General features: G+C 44.2%; 1 long non-coding RNA gene across 3 annotated transcripts; it reads right to left on the reverse strand.

Annotated features, from left to right (window-relative positions):
• Positions 1-9,142: 9,142 nt before the first annotated feature.
• Positions 9,143-11,444, reverse strand: LOC123075550 (uncharacterized). 3 transcript variants are annotated; one of them, XR_006436160.1, is made up of 7 exons: positions 11,316-11,444; positions 10,713-11,026; positions 10,454-10,557; positions 10,101-10,302; positions 9,770-9,858; positions 9,539-9,672; positions 9,143-9,459 (listed from the first exon to the last, which is right to left on the reverse strand). It is a non-coding gene; the product is annotated as an uncharacterized lncRNA (long non-coding RNA). The 3 variants fall into 3 exon arrangements; XR_006436161.1 differs by having other exon boundaries at positions 10,713-10,926; positions 11,316-11,396; XR_006436159.1 differs by lacking the exon at positions 11,316-11,444 and having other exon boundaries at positions 10,713-11,306.
• Positions 11,445-12,915: the final 1,471 nt, after the last annotated feature.

Raw genomic sequence — 12,915 nt, forward strand, 5'->3', positions numbered from 1 at the left:
TTATGGGTGTTGCTGGTGCTGCAACGAGAGATCACAAAAGGTGGACCACAATATGGTCATCCAGGACACACCTTCACTTGAGAGATTACTTGTAGTTGATTAACAAGGTCCAACAAGAATCAGTGTCATTTCTGCGCCGAAATTGAAAGTGGTGGGCTACTCGTCTGTCAAATACTACAACTTTCAGGTACAACAGTCGCCTTATATACCTCTCCTTCTTGATATCAACGTTATTCTAGTTTTGAAGATGTATGTTCGTCTGTCATCCAGCGAAGCTTCACCCAGACTCTGGGCACAGTGAAGGTCTTGGCACTAGAATCTGTCGTCCCCAACCTGGACCAAGTTTTCAGTTGCCTGAGATGCTTTCTGTGCCTGAAGAAGCTGTATATCGAGGTGATGTTCCTTTCCTGTTAAATGTTAACCATAAGGGAGTTCAATTTTTTGCACCTTTTCCCAAGTTTACAATGACTATGTACTACGATTTCTGAAGGAATTTTGGAGGATTTTAGGACATACACCCCCACCCCATATTGGTTGCTTCATTCATATGGTTACAATCGTCCATAAGCATTTCTCCTTTGGATTCATCTGTACTAGTTTTCTTAGGGATTTTTTCATCCAATCCAACCTCTTGTGAAGAAGGCTACATGTTTCTAGATTCTAATCAAATTAATGCCCATGTTAATCATGACAGATCGAAGATGGCATGTTGGTGCATTTTACAAATCCTGCAAACGAAATGGGCGTGTAGCGGTGTTCAAAACTACATGTAGGCACTAACACGTTCTCTTCTTTTGCAGTGCATATTAGGCCTGCTGGAAGATGTTGATAATGACAATCACATCGAATTCCTGGATCTGCATCTCTCAAATATTACTTTGAACTCCTACCGAGGGACCCCACCGGAGATTACACTCGCCATGTTCTTTCTTGCCAGAGCAAAGGTGCTGAGGGTACTGAGGTTGAACACGCATTTAATTAGGAAAGATCAATGGTATAATTATCAGAGGCGGCTGGTACTGCGGAATGGAAGTGCCTCCAAAAATGCCAAACTTCGTATTGGAAGAGCATATAGCAAAGCAATTGGAAGTTATTGTGTCAAACCAATACATGACTTGTCAGCGGCTGATCCCTTTTCAGAAATTATGCGGTTTGCAATGTTTGAATTTGGGCATTGTAATATTTGAATTTGAACCTTGCAATATTTATATATTGAACCATTTCTGTTCTCTTGTCTCAACGCAAACAGTTCATCCGGGTGAACTGCATGTCGTACATCGCACACACCTTGATCTGGCTGACCATTTCTTTTGTGTTGCCTAATCACAAATAGTTCATCCGAGTGAACTTTATGCTGTAGATCGCACACACCTTGATCTGGCTGACCGTTTCTTTTGTGTTGCCTAATCACAAACAGTTCATCCGAGTGAACCGTATGTTGTACATCGCACACGCCTTCATCAGGCTGCCCGTTTCTTTTGTTCCGCCTCATCGCAAACGGTTCATTGGACTGAACCATATGCCCTGGATCGCACACGCAACTAAAATTTGAACCGTGTTTGATGCATCCTCCATTGCTAACGTTTTGCACCTTTTTGACGGTTTTTTACATCCCCGTTTGTGATTAATGCGTCGCACACAGTTTCGTGAAAGGGTCTCTGATCGTAGTGTCACGTTAGCAGCATCCTGCAGTAGTGAGATGACATAATTGTTGCTAGCTCTTCTCAAGAAGCCACCTTAGCTTCGCTTAAAAATCTGGAAAGTGATTTTGCTCTCAAAGACTTGGGAGAATTGGACTATTTCCTCGGTATTGAAGTGAAAAAGATACATGATGGTATATTGTTGACCCAAGAAAAATATGCTAAGGATATACTCAAGCGAGTAGGTATGAAAGACTGTAAACCCTCCAGTACACCTTTATCTACAACATAAAAATTGTCGTTGCATGAAGGAGAACTATTGAGTGCAGAGGAAGGAACTAAATATAGAAGTGTTGTTGGTGCACTACAATACTTAACTTTGACAAAACTGGATATTTCCTTCTGAGTTAACAAGGTCTGCCAATTTTTGCACTCACCTACTTCTCTACATTCGACAGCAGTAAAGAGGATATTGAGATAAGTCCAAGGAACTGTTGGTACAGGACTCAAAATATGTAAGTCACCCTCAACGACTGTAAGTGCCTTCTTTGATGCAGATTGGGCAGGATGTCCTGATGACAGAAGGTCTACTGGTGGTTTTGCTCCTTTTATTCGGTTCCAATCTCATATCATGGAATGCAAAGAAACAAGCAACAGTCTCTCGCTCCAGTAATGAGGCTGAATATAAGTCTCTGGCGAATGCAACAACTGAGGTAATGTGGATGGAAACTTTATTAGATGAGCTAGAGGTAAAAAGGTCACACACCTCTTGTTTATGGCCTGATAATCTTGGAGCAATGTTTCTCTCTGCCAATCTAGTGTTTCATGCAAGAACAAAACACATAGAGGTTGACTTTCACTCTGTGAGAGAAAGGGTTGCTAGAAAATTGTTGGAAATTAGGTTTATCCCAACAGGAGATCAAGTGGCAGATGGATTTACAAAGCCATTGCAGGTTCGACAACTATAAGCTTTCAAGAACAATCTCAACCTTGACATGTTTAGATTGAGGAGGGTGTTAAATGATGTAATTGTAGTTGTAATGTGACATATGTCACGATGGTGTAAACATGTGTGCGTGCGCTGTAATCTTAGGCAGGTTGTTGTTAGTTGGAGATCCTCATCTTGTATATACTTGGATGAGGGGTCAAGCCACATAACAACCTGCACCATTGTAATCTGGTTCTCCCTATTTAACACACACGCGTCCCTGCACAGATGCATACGCTTCCAATCCTCTTTTCTTTCAGGTCCCGCACAGCCCAGCGCCGTCTCCTGCCGCGCCGTCCCGCGCAAGATGCCAACGCGAGGAGAGGGAAAAGATCCCCACCGCCACCAATGTCGGCCGGCCTTTGCCCGGCGGCGCCGTGCGGTGGCGGCGAGGGAAGAGGCCGACAAGGGAGGACGAGGGACGGCGCTCTTGGGTTTCCCCCGAGGATGCTCGCGGGAGCGGCTCGGGGGTGGACGGGGGTTTTCTTTGTTGTAGTTCAAATGAACACGTTGGCAAAATGATTTTGGCAGCAATGAAACCTTGTAGCAATCAGACAGGCTCAAGAACCCAAGCCGTTGAAGGTTGCCAAAAATCTTTTAGCAGGTTTTCTAGCTCATGGCAATTTGATAGGTTCATATGCTCTGAAGACTGAAGTTTAAGATTGTAAGGTAGTTTGGTTATCTTGGAACAACCTAAAAAGTTTAGGAATATGAGTGTTGGAAGGCTACCAAATTTATCTTGCAGATTTTGAATGGCACAACACTCTGACATATTTTGGTGTTGTAAACATTTCAGCTGGCAGATGGATTCAGGGAACACTTGGAGCACGGAACAACCTGATAAGTTCAGGAATACGAGCTTTGAAAGTCTACCAAATTTATCTGGGAGTTTTGAATAGAACGACACTGATATATCTAGACGTTCTAAACATGCCAGCTCACTATGGATTCAGGCAACACTTGGAGGATGAATCAACGTTGGCCCAGTCCCGAGTCCCGATGCCGAGTATTTTCCGGTGACAATGACACCTGATGACCAACGACGAAGCGAAGCGCTGGATTCCTGATTGGTTGAAGCTAGAAGTAAAATGTATAGCAAGATAAAATGGGGTAAGACAGTCACAACTAGACGGTAAAAAGTTGAAGAAACTCCTTTTTTAGATCATAATATAATGTATTTTTTATTTTCATTTTCAGGATCAAGAGTTGAAACTGAATATCCTCATACTTTTTTCCTTAAGAAAGTGTACCTAAATCCTAACTCTTGCCAAAAAGAAGGGGCCCCTAAATATGGGAGTATATGATTGATTTCATATCAAATTTAAAAAACATATAACTAGTTAATAGATAAGGTATCAATAACCTAACAGAAATGATCGAAGAAGTGTTGGATAGACTAACCTTAGGCTGTCCTGAAATCTTAAGAAAGGACATCCCAAGAAGGTAGTTGATGCAGCTTTGAAGAAAAAGGTTTCCCCCGCTTTATAAAGCAACCACCAAGCACAACAAAGTACCATACATGAGTCTAGGAGCAGTTCAGCGAAAATGCAAAATAGGAAGTCCAAATCTAGAGTGAAAGATAAGCTGGGGGCACAGCACAACAACCCCTACAAAGAACGGATGCCAGCAAGCATGCTAATCTGGCTCAGGCGGTGGCGGAGGAGTCGGAGTCGCAAGTTGGATGGCGACTAAACGGAGATCGGCGATGATCCTGTCAATGGTGTCTCAAGCGCACCGTTTACTGAGTGGTCTCCAGAGTTATAGGTAGCCACACAATTTGTAAATCAGTTGCACATCATGGGATCACACGCTCAATCACTAGATTATTACGGATGTTCCATAGAGTCCAAGTCAGGGCGCTAACTACCACCCACATTGTGGGTCGTTGACTAGGTGGCCTATTACATACTTCCTGAAATATATCCGGAAGGTTTCCATGGCACCAAGTGCCACCTATCCCGTCCCGAAGGCAACTCCATAGGACGATCGCAGCCGGGCATGTGAAGAATATGTGGTTGGAGTCTTCCGGAATGTCGCATAGTGGGCAATTCCCATTACTAGGACCGTTCCTTTTGTGAACATCGATACTCGAGGGTAGTCTTCCCCGTACCAATTCCAAAAGAAGACCCGAATCTTCATAGGCACTTTCATCTCCCAGAGGAGATTAACTTCCTCCGGGCCTGGGGTTTTAAGGAGTGATGCTCTCTTCTAGTTGATGTTGACTCCATGGTGCTCTTTAAGCTTCTTTTTCCATGCCTTTGGTCCTAGAGTTGCATCCTCAATTAGCCAGTCCTCCACGTGCTCACATATCCAGTGCTTGTTTGCATTTTTCACCTCATTCTTCCTTCTTGTACTAGACCAATCATGACCACAAAAGTTCTTTCTCACCTACAAAAGACGAACATAGATAATTAGTAAAGATCTTTTAAAAATTTCAGCACACATGTAAAGTTAGAAAATTACCATTATGATGCACTCATCTTCCATTGTAGAAGCATATAGCCTCCATTGACACTTGTATTCATCCCTTCTTGAACAATAAGCCTTGAACCTATGTGGTGCACTCTTCTCAGTGTTAGCTCAAATTCATGTTTGATTGCATGCTAAGAAAGCGCCAACTTAAACGCTGCCATATTGGGATATTTTCTGCCTTCGGTCATTGGAGGATCTAATTTATCATATTCTAAATGTGGTGCATGATCTGCCTCGAGCAATTCCTCATCATCCTCATCTTCCTCTACTACAACCTCTGACATGCTCTCATCCTTGCTCTCAGCCTCAATCTTATGATCAAGAACATTGTCTTAGTCCTTTTCTATATCGGAACAAGGAACCACGATAAGAGGTATGGGTTCATCCCTAAATAAATATTTTCCTCATATCAATACCAACAAGCTCATTCTCAGGTACTGGGTTGCGAAGATAACTATCATCTTGTTCTGTGTCGTTAGATAGGCTATATATGTACATCACTATGCCACTCCGTGATAGGCTCATATGGTTCAGATGGATCACAATATGCAAAGAACATGTGCACAACCTTTTTCTTAGAGTGTTTCTCAAATATATACACCAATTCTTGGTCATATGTTACTTCAGGGTAAATTTTAAGAAAATTATCATAGTACTGAACATGTGGAACTTCCAAATAACATGGCGGGTACTGCTCTACAATTGATTCAACTGGGTCCTTATAATTTGTTACATCAGAGTCAATAACCTTCTCAAAGCAAAAGCAATGGATATCCTTTATAGCTTTTTTTAGGTTGCCAAGCATTTTAATTTTCAGTAGTTAAGTTGAATTCGGATCCATCCTATAAAAGCCAAATAAACCTAATCATTAGTACTTTCTACTCCTATGTCTTCCTTATACATTAGCATGTGCATACATAACCCATGTGCAAAATATCAATTGCGTATGAACATACTTGCTTGATATTTTAAATAAAAAAAGTGTCATGTGTAAACATATTATCCAAGATCTTTGAACATACTTGTTTTATACGAACCTAATCTTTGTGTTTTTTCCATTGCAGATTTGACAGCAAATATCCATCTATAAGTAATCTGTTGCATTTTGAGAAATCTAGAGAAGAGAGAAACTCACCGTTCAGACACGCTGATATAGTCGCATCCGAGGCTGTTGCACGGTCATCGTACTTCGGTGATCCTCGGCCACCGTCCATTGATCCGCCTTGACCGTGGAAGGCTAAGACCGGCGCACGGCCGTGGCCCTTCGGCATCACTCCTTTGCCCTCTTACATAGAGCTTGCCACAACCCCGCCTCGCCCGTTCTCGACTGCTCCTTGGCCGCCCTCCGCCTCCCCACCATGGGCGCCTGAGGCCAAGAACGGTGCAGCTCCATGGCCCCCCTCCACCGTGCCTTCCACCCCGCCATCCCTAGCAGTGTCGGCCATACCCTCCTCTATGGTGCTCTCTCAGCCTCGCACGGCCGCCGTTGTGTGCCTCACGCCGTGCAGGGTAGGGTTAGGGCTCGCAGCGAATGGGGGAGAGGAATTGGGGAAGAAGGGGAATAGGGAGATAATTTGGGACTGTTCGGTCAAACAAGAGTTTTCTATGTTTCTGTACTATGTCCTAAAACAGAGGTAAATATGATTTTCCAAGTCGCACTTGACGATATTAATAGCAAAAAAATTGATATAAGTGTCAAGGAAGGAAGAAAATGAAGTTATGGTATTAAAAAGGAAAATGGTAATTTTAGGTCAAAAAAGGCAATTAGATTTTAAGAAAGGGTCAGATAAGGAATTCTCTCTTAGAAGAACACGGCAAATCCAACACGTCACCCAGCAACAGATCCACTGAGTGAAATGACGAAGTCGGCGACACACCGGAGAAAATTATCGCTGCCGGCCACCATCATGGCCTCCTCCTCCACCACCACCTCTTCCCCAAATCCCGTAGCAACAACCTCATCACCCTACTTCCTACCCGAACTCACCCCCCAGATCGCGAGTTGCCTGACCACCCTCCAGGATTTCTTCGCCCTCCGCGCAACCTACCGGGATCTCCTCCCTCCGTCGCCGTCCAGCCTCGCCTCCCAAGCCCCCCACCTCCTCCTTGTCCCCGGATCTCGAGCCATGTTCCACCTCCCCCTCCGTCGTCACCTGCGCTTCCGCCTCCCCCTCCATGATTTTGATCCTAACCCTGCCGCCTTCTACTCTTTCGGCTGTCGCATCGCCATGGCCAGCCCTAGCCGCCATGAGCTCAGCTTCGTCCACCTCCTCACAGGCGAGCGATTTTGCCTCCCTATCCACCGGCACCCTTCTGTCGCCTCCTCCTCTCTGGCGATCTCGTCCTTGCCTTTGTTCCGACAGTCGGCCGTGCCGTCCAGTACTGTCGCCTTGGGGATGTTGAGTGGCGCGTGGCGTCATGCACTGAACCCTACGTGCTTGAGGATTTGATCTTTCTCAAGGGCAACCTACATGCGCTGGTCAGATCTGAAGATGCCGGCGGCCTATGTTACCGTCTCTCCGTGGCCAATCTGTCAGACAAGAATACAATGGAATTAACGTTTCTTGGAGATCATTTGGATACACAGGCCGCACATGGGAGTTCATATTTCTGTCTCGCAGAGTGTCTCGATGAGTTGTTGCTTATTAGCGCTGTTGGGGACTGCCCAGAGGAGTTTCATGTTTTCCGGTGGCAGTCAAGGGAGGGGAAGTGGACAAGGACTACTAGACTTGGTGACTGCACATTGTTCTTGTCATACTTTTACTTTGTAGGCCGTGTTGTTCCGACGAAAGGATTGACATGCTTTTCAGGTTATTACTTTGCAAGTTGCCTTGGTCCAGATCATCCAGGAGTTCGAAGGGACTGCTTATACTTCACAGATGCCAAAAAAAAGTGGATCGAGTATTCCTTGGCCGATGGATCTTGTGATGAATTTGTTGCTGAGAACTTAGAGGGAGCTGCAAGGCCTGATTCCGATTTCAGGGCACCTGTTTGGGTCTTTCCGAGCATGTGTTGATGTTCTCCTATGGATCACAGAGCTATGTGAAAGTTAGTACAAAGGTACAATTGCTCTCTAGTGACTTGTATTTCTTATTCGGTTTTGATATGTTATTCTTGTGTATAAAAAAGTTTATGTGTCTATCTCTTTAGCAGCATGTGTTACATATTGGGCATATCGTTCGAAATTGCATATAAATGGACATGCTGCTAAGCTGATCCCTGAAATCAGTACTAGATCATGTTTTGCTTCTTTCTCTGCAGAGTTGCTCAGCAACTTGCAAGTAAGTGTACATGCATGCCCGCACCATCTCGCAAGTCAATGTATACAAATTACTGAATCAACTCGTAATTCAGTGTGCAATCACTGGCATCCTCAGTTTTGCTGCCGTTCTCTTTTCAATTATGGTATGAGAATTGAATGTTTCATCCTCGATTAATATAGCATCTTATAGAAAGTCGTTTGTCTATGATGCCAGTGACCCAGAAGCACAAGACGATGCTACGTACCACCAGGAGGGGAGCATCTCCAACTCGGATGAGTAGTTATCAGGGTAATCGTTCACGCTGAAACCTACTCTCCAATAAAAGACATATATAGTCTACTGTACATATATAATGTATTTTATCCGCAGCTATTTCAGCATGGGTATGTAATGTCGGCGGCTTTGCGAATCTTTTCGGCAAGCCTGTAAGGCATAATACTGTTTCCCGGATGATTTGTAGTACCAGTATTTCATATCATTCCAGCTTAGAGAAATAATGTTGGTTTACCGAAGACATATTGGGCATATCATGTGCAAAACCTTAGGTGTCAATCTTTCAGGCTCACCGAATTTCCCTTCTTCAGTATGTGAGAGATGCTTCCATGTTTTAGGGTGGGAGATGCGACCTGTTGTATTACATCATCATGCAGGCGACCCACGTTGCGACCTAACGAATTTAAGCGAAACCTTGAGAATCACGGAATAAGGTAAATGGCGATCAAACTGCACCCCAGTCGCAAAATCTGACAAATGCAGAGTAAGGTAATATCAAGTGAAGAACATGTAGCATTTATTAGATATGCAAACAAGCCAAGCAATTATTAGCTATCTTATTGGCACACATACAGCGATTCTGAGTGCACCATGAAAACAAGCATGTACATCACAAATACTGTACATTGGTCCGATGCCATCTCTAGCTGGCACTCAGAAATACAATAGCGAAAACAATGTGTATCATACTCCCATCACGATTATTCATTCTGTCATTCATTGTTCCATCTGACAGAAAGTTCTGACCTTCGCCTTCGACTCCCATCACGACTCAGTCTGACTGCTGTCTTAGCTGACCAGACCAACAGTTGTGCCATCCCACCTGGGATAAGAAGAAAGCTCAGAAATCTAAAGTAGAGTTGCACCAATACGTGAGCAAAAGAGAGAAAGGGGTTACCCACCTGTACAAGCGCAGAGAATGTTGTCGCAACGTCGATGAGTTATGCAGTCTATGTCTCTGTTTTATCAGCTCTTCGACGATTTCACTTGCTCTCTCCATAGAAACCAACATACAGCGAAGCGGGTTGTTTCAATCCTGCAAAATGCACATAGTTGTTGTAATATTGATGGGTGCTAAGGAAGTTCGTATACTTATAACAGTTAGCACTTAGCAGTTCAGTCCTGCAACCAACCTGCTTTTAGAAGCAGTGTTCCATTCCATCTTCCCATGTTGAAACTCCATGGTGCGTCCAGCTCCGCCTGTTGCTCACCCTCAGCTGTCCTGCCAAAGAGAGCATACTGTGAGAAGAATTATCCATCTTTGCTTTCGAAGCCGAGTAGATACTTAAAGTTCAGCATACAGATTGAAATTAGCCAGAACGATGCAAACTATTTATTGGTTAACAAAGCTCAGTATATTGGAAGGTTCAGCAGTTCACTATGAACCTACGGAATGTGGTGGTCAACGGTTCACTATGTTGCATCTTTTCAGAACAAAGTCAGTCAAGTTCAATTGATACTAACAATTTGCAGAGAAAAGCGTGGATGTTCTGAAACTTTCTCCCGCAAGGTTCCTTCGTTCCTCATCACAACTTTGCAGGTGCTAATGCCAGCAGAAATTTAACTTGCCTCTCCATGCTCTGCTATTACCGGCTTCACTCTTCAACCGCATCCTACCCTCTCCAACAATGAGTAAAACTTCCTGGCAATGCAGCTGCAGTTGAAGCTGCAGTTCAAGTAATTATTTCCTATTAAACCTTCAATCCTAAATCGTACTCCCTCTGTAACATAATATAAGACATTTTTTGACACTGCCATGGACTCGAAAACGTCCTATAAAAAGTTACAGAGGGAATAGTACATTTCTGCAGGCTTACATGTGGAAGTTAGCAAATATGACTGGATTTTCAGAAATACGTGGGCTTGTTCAGGCCTCCTCCACTGGTTGTTGCCACTGGATCAGACCTACACTCCGATCAACCTACATAAAAACAATAGAAGAAAAATAAGAGAATAAGCCACCGATGAACAGAGTGGATTCCAAAACCGTGCAATATACTCAGAATCCACGGGGGAAAACGTACTTGAGCAAATTACTAAATTGGCAAGGGGGCAGTAGAGGAGCAAATTACTTACAGATGAACTAGAGCTCGTGGTGTTGGATCATGCATCACTTCCGCCCAATGAAATCCTGTATATGGCAGAAGCCTCTGGTTCTGAAGCCTCTGGACAGTGAAATGCGCCGTAGGTTTGATTGGGTCTTCTTGATGTAATGATACTATTGTGTTTGTGTGCAGAATGCCTGTGGGTGGACTAGGGGCTATTTGAGTTTGCAAATATTTATACCACTCTGTTTCAGCATTTGAGGAAAGGAACAAAGTTGAGCACCGGATAGCTTGTAACATGGTCTTGTAAAGGGAAATTCTGCTGCGTTTAGTTTAGCCTGGACACTAGAGCGCGTACAAGAGTTAAAATAGCGATTTCAAAGAAGAATTAGCCCATGTAAATTAGAGAACATTCGATTTGAAGAGTTGCAGATACATTCCACAAACTCAAACGGGAAACTGAATATACTGCACAGGGCAATCCACATGGCAGAAGGACTAAACTCGCAGCCAATGTGTCAGATCGAATTGCTTCGAGAAATGCGGGCGTGAATTTGGTTATCAGATCTTAGTATCAACTAGGAGCACCCAATCACGACTGGAAGAAGACCACGAGGTAGGTTCAGGCGAGTACCTCAGGCGGCGTACGTGCGGCGATTCTCCGCCTCCGCAACGTCCCCGGGCCATGGCCCCAGGCCCCCCACCCCGGCCGCCGCATCCATGGTCGCGGTAGATTTGGGTAGGAAGATGCGCTCACCTGTTTTTCTTTTTCGGAATTAGTAACTGGCTAACGTTCGCCGAGAAGAAACTGCCAGCGAACGCCCTAGCTGCCACACGATTTTGACCCTACGATATGTAGTAGTTTGGATGACTTTTTTGCACTTCAATATTAACGGATATATCATGATAGTTTTACAAGAAAAAAAGGGGTCCTCCAAATACACTAAAACTGCCATACAAACGGTCGCAAATGTCATCTCTTGTGGCGAACGCTCGCTAGATATACCAACCCTTCTTCAAAGCTTTGTTCACCTATTTTTTTACCAGTGAGAAGATCTGAACTCACACATTACTTCCCAGTTTGATTAACCTCCTGAAAAATGACTTGGGGGCTTTGGTCCATCCGCGAGTGAGACAATCCTAAGAAAAACCATAGAACACTTAGTAAAGTGTGGCAAATAACGATTCTACTAATTAACAGGTACCTGAAAAAAAGTGTCAGTCACATCCGCTTCACACGAGGCTGAAGGCAGCGGTGACGTGAGGAGCGGTAGTGACGAGCACCGGCCACGGGGAGTCCCAGCCATGTACGAGCAGGGGCCGACAAGAGTGAGTAAAAAATTTAATGATGGTTAGGGCGAGGGGTCGCCTTAGCTGTTCATCAAACCAGAGCTTAGTGGAATGGCCAGGGCGGTGGCCAGCACAACAAAGGGGGAGGTCGAAGGGAGGCAGGGAGGGAAGGCGGTGGTAGCCGCCGGCCGTGGGGGCGGAGGCGGGTGATTAGGGATGGGCCGACAGGCAGCTGCGTGGGGAAGAAGAAAAGGACGGTTGAAGATGAATAGGGTATGATATGTTTCCGGTCGTACAGTAAAGATCTAACGATTAACAAAAGTGACTGATGCAAACAAATTTTTCATGTGCCTGACGTATAGAGCTCCCGGCAAATAATCTAGTCCTCTAGCCGATAGGTATCCAGGACATAGGACATAACTCCATTTGCATGCGTTCCATGGTTGGATGAAAAGGATGGTAGGCTACCAGCCTCGTCTTCTTTTTGGAGAAATATTTAGGTCATTTCAGCTTCAGCATATAATTTTTGTTTCATCGTCTTGTCTTGCTAATTATTTTCTATAGTTCGATTTCCAGTACAACATCTATGTGGCTTGCAATGACCAAAACAAAATGTAAGAGCATCTACAAGATAATTTGAACCCTATACATCTGCGGACATGTTCAAACGTTGTCCAGGTGTGTATGCCAAGATCTCATATATGCGTGCATGTAGCCATGCTCTTCACTTTTTCTCCTATATGTCTAGTCACATGCATATGATTGATGGGTATGTTTAGAGAAAAAAAGAGAAAGTGGTAACACATAGGACAAATTAAATCTGATGGACTGCCCAGATACACCCAGACGCCCTCATATCCTCCCTACCTATAGGCTGGATATGAGGGTTCATCGACAACTCGGACATATCTAAACAATTTGAGGGGTCCGGTTGACGATTCTTT

This window comes from Triticum aestivum, chromosome 3D, assembly GCF_018294505.1.
Source record: "Triticum aestivum cultivar Chinese Spring chromosome 3D, IWGSC CS RefSeq v2.1, whole genome shotgun sequence".
NCBI lineage: Eukaryota > Viridiplantae > Streptophyta > Magnoliopsida > Poales > Poaceae > Triticum > Triticum aestivum.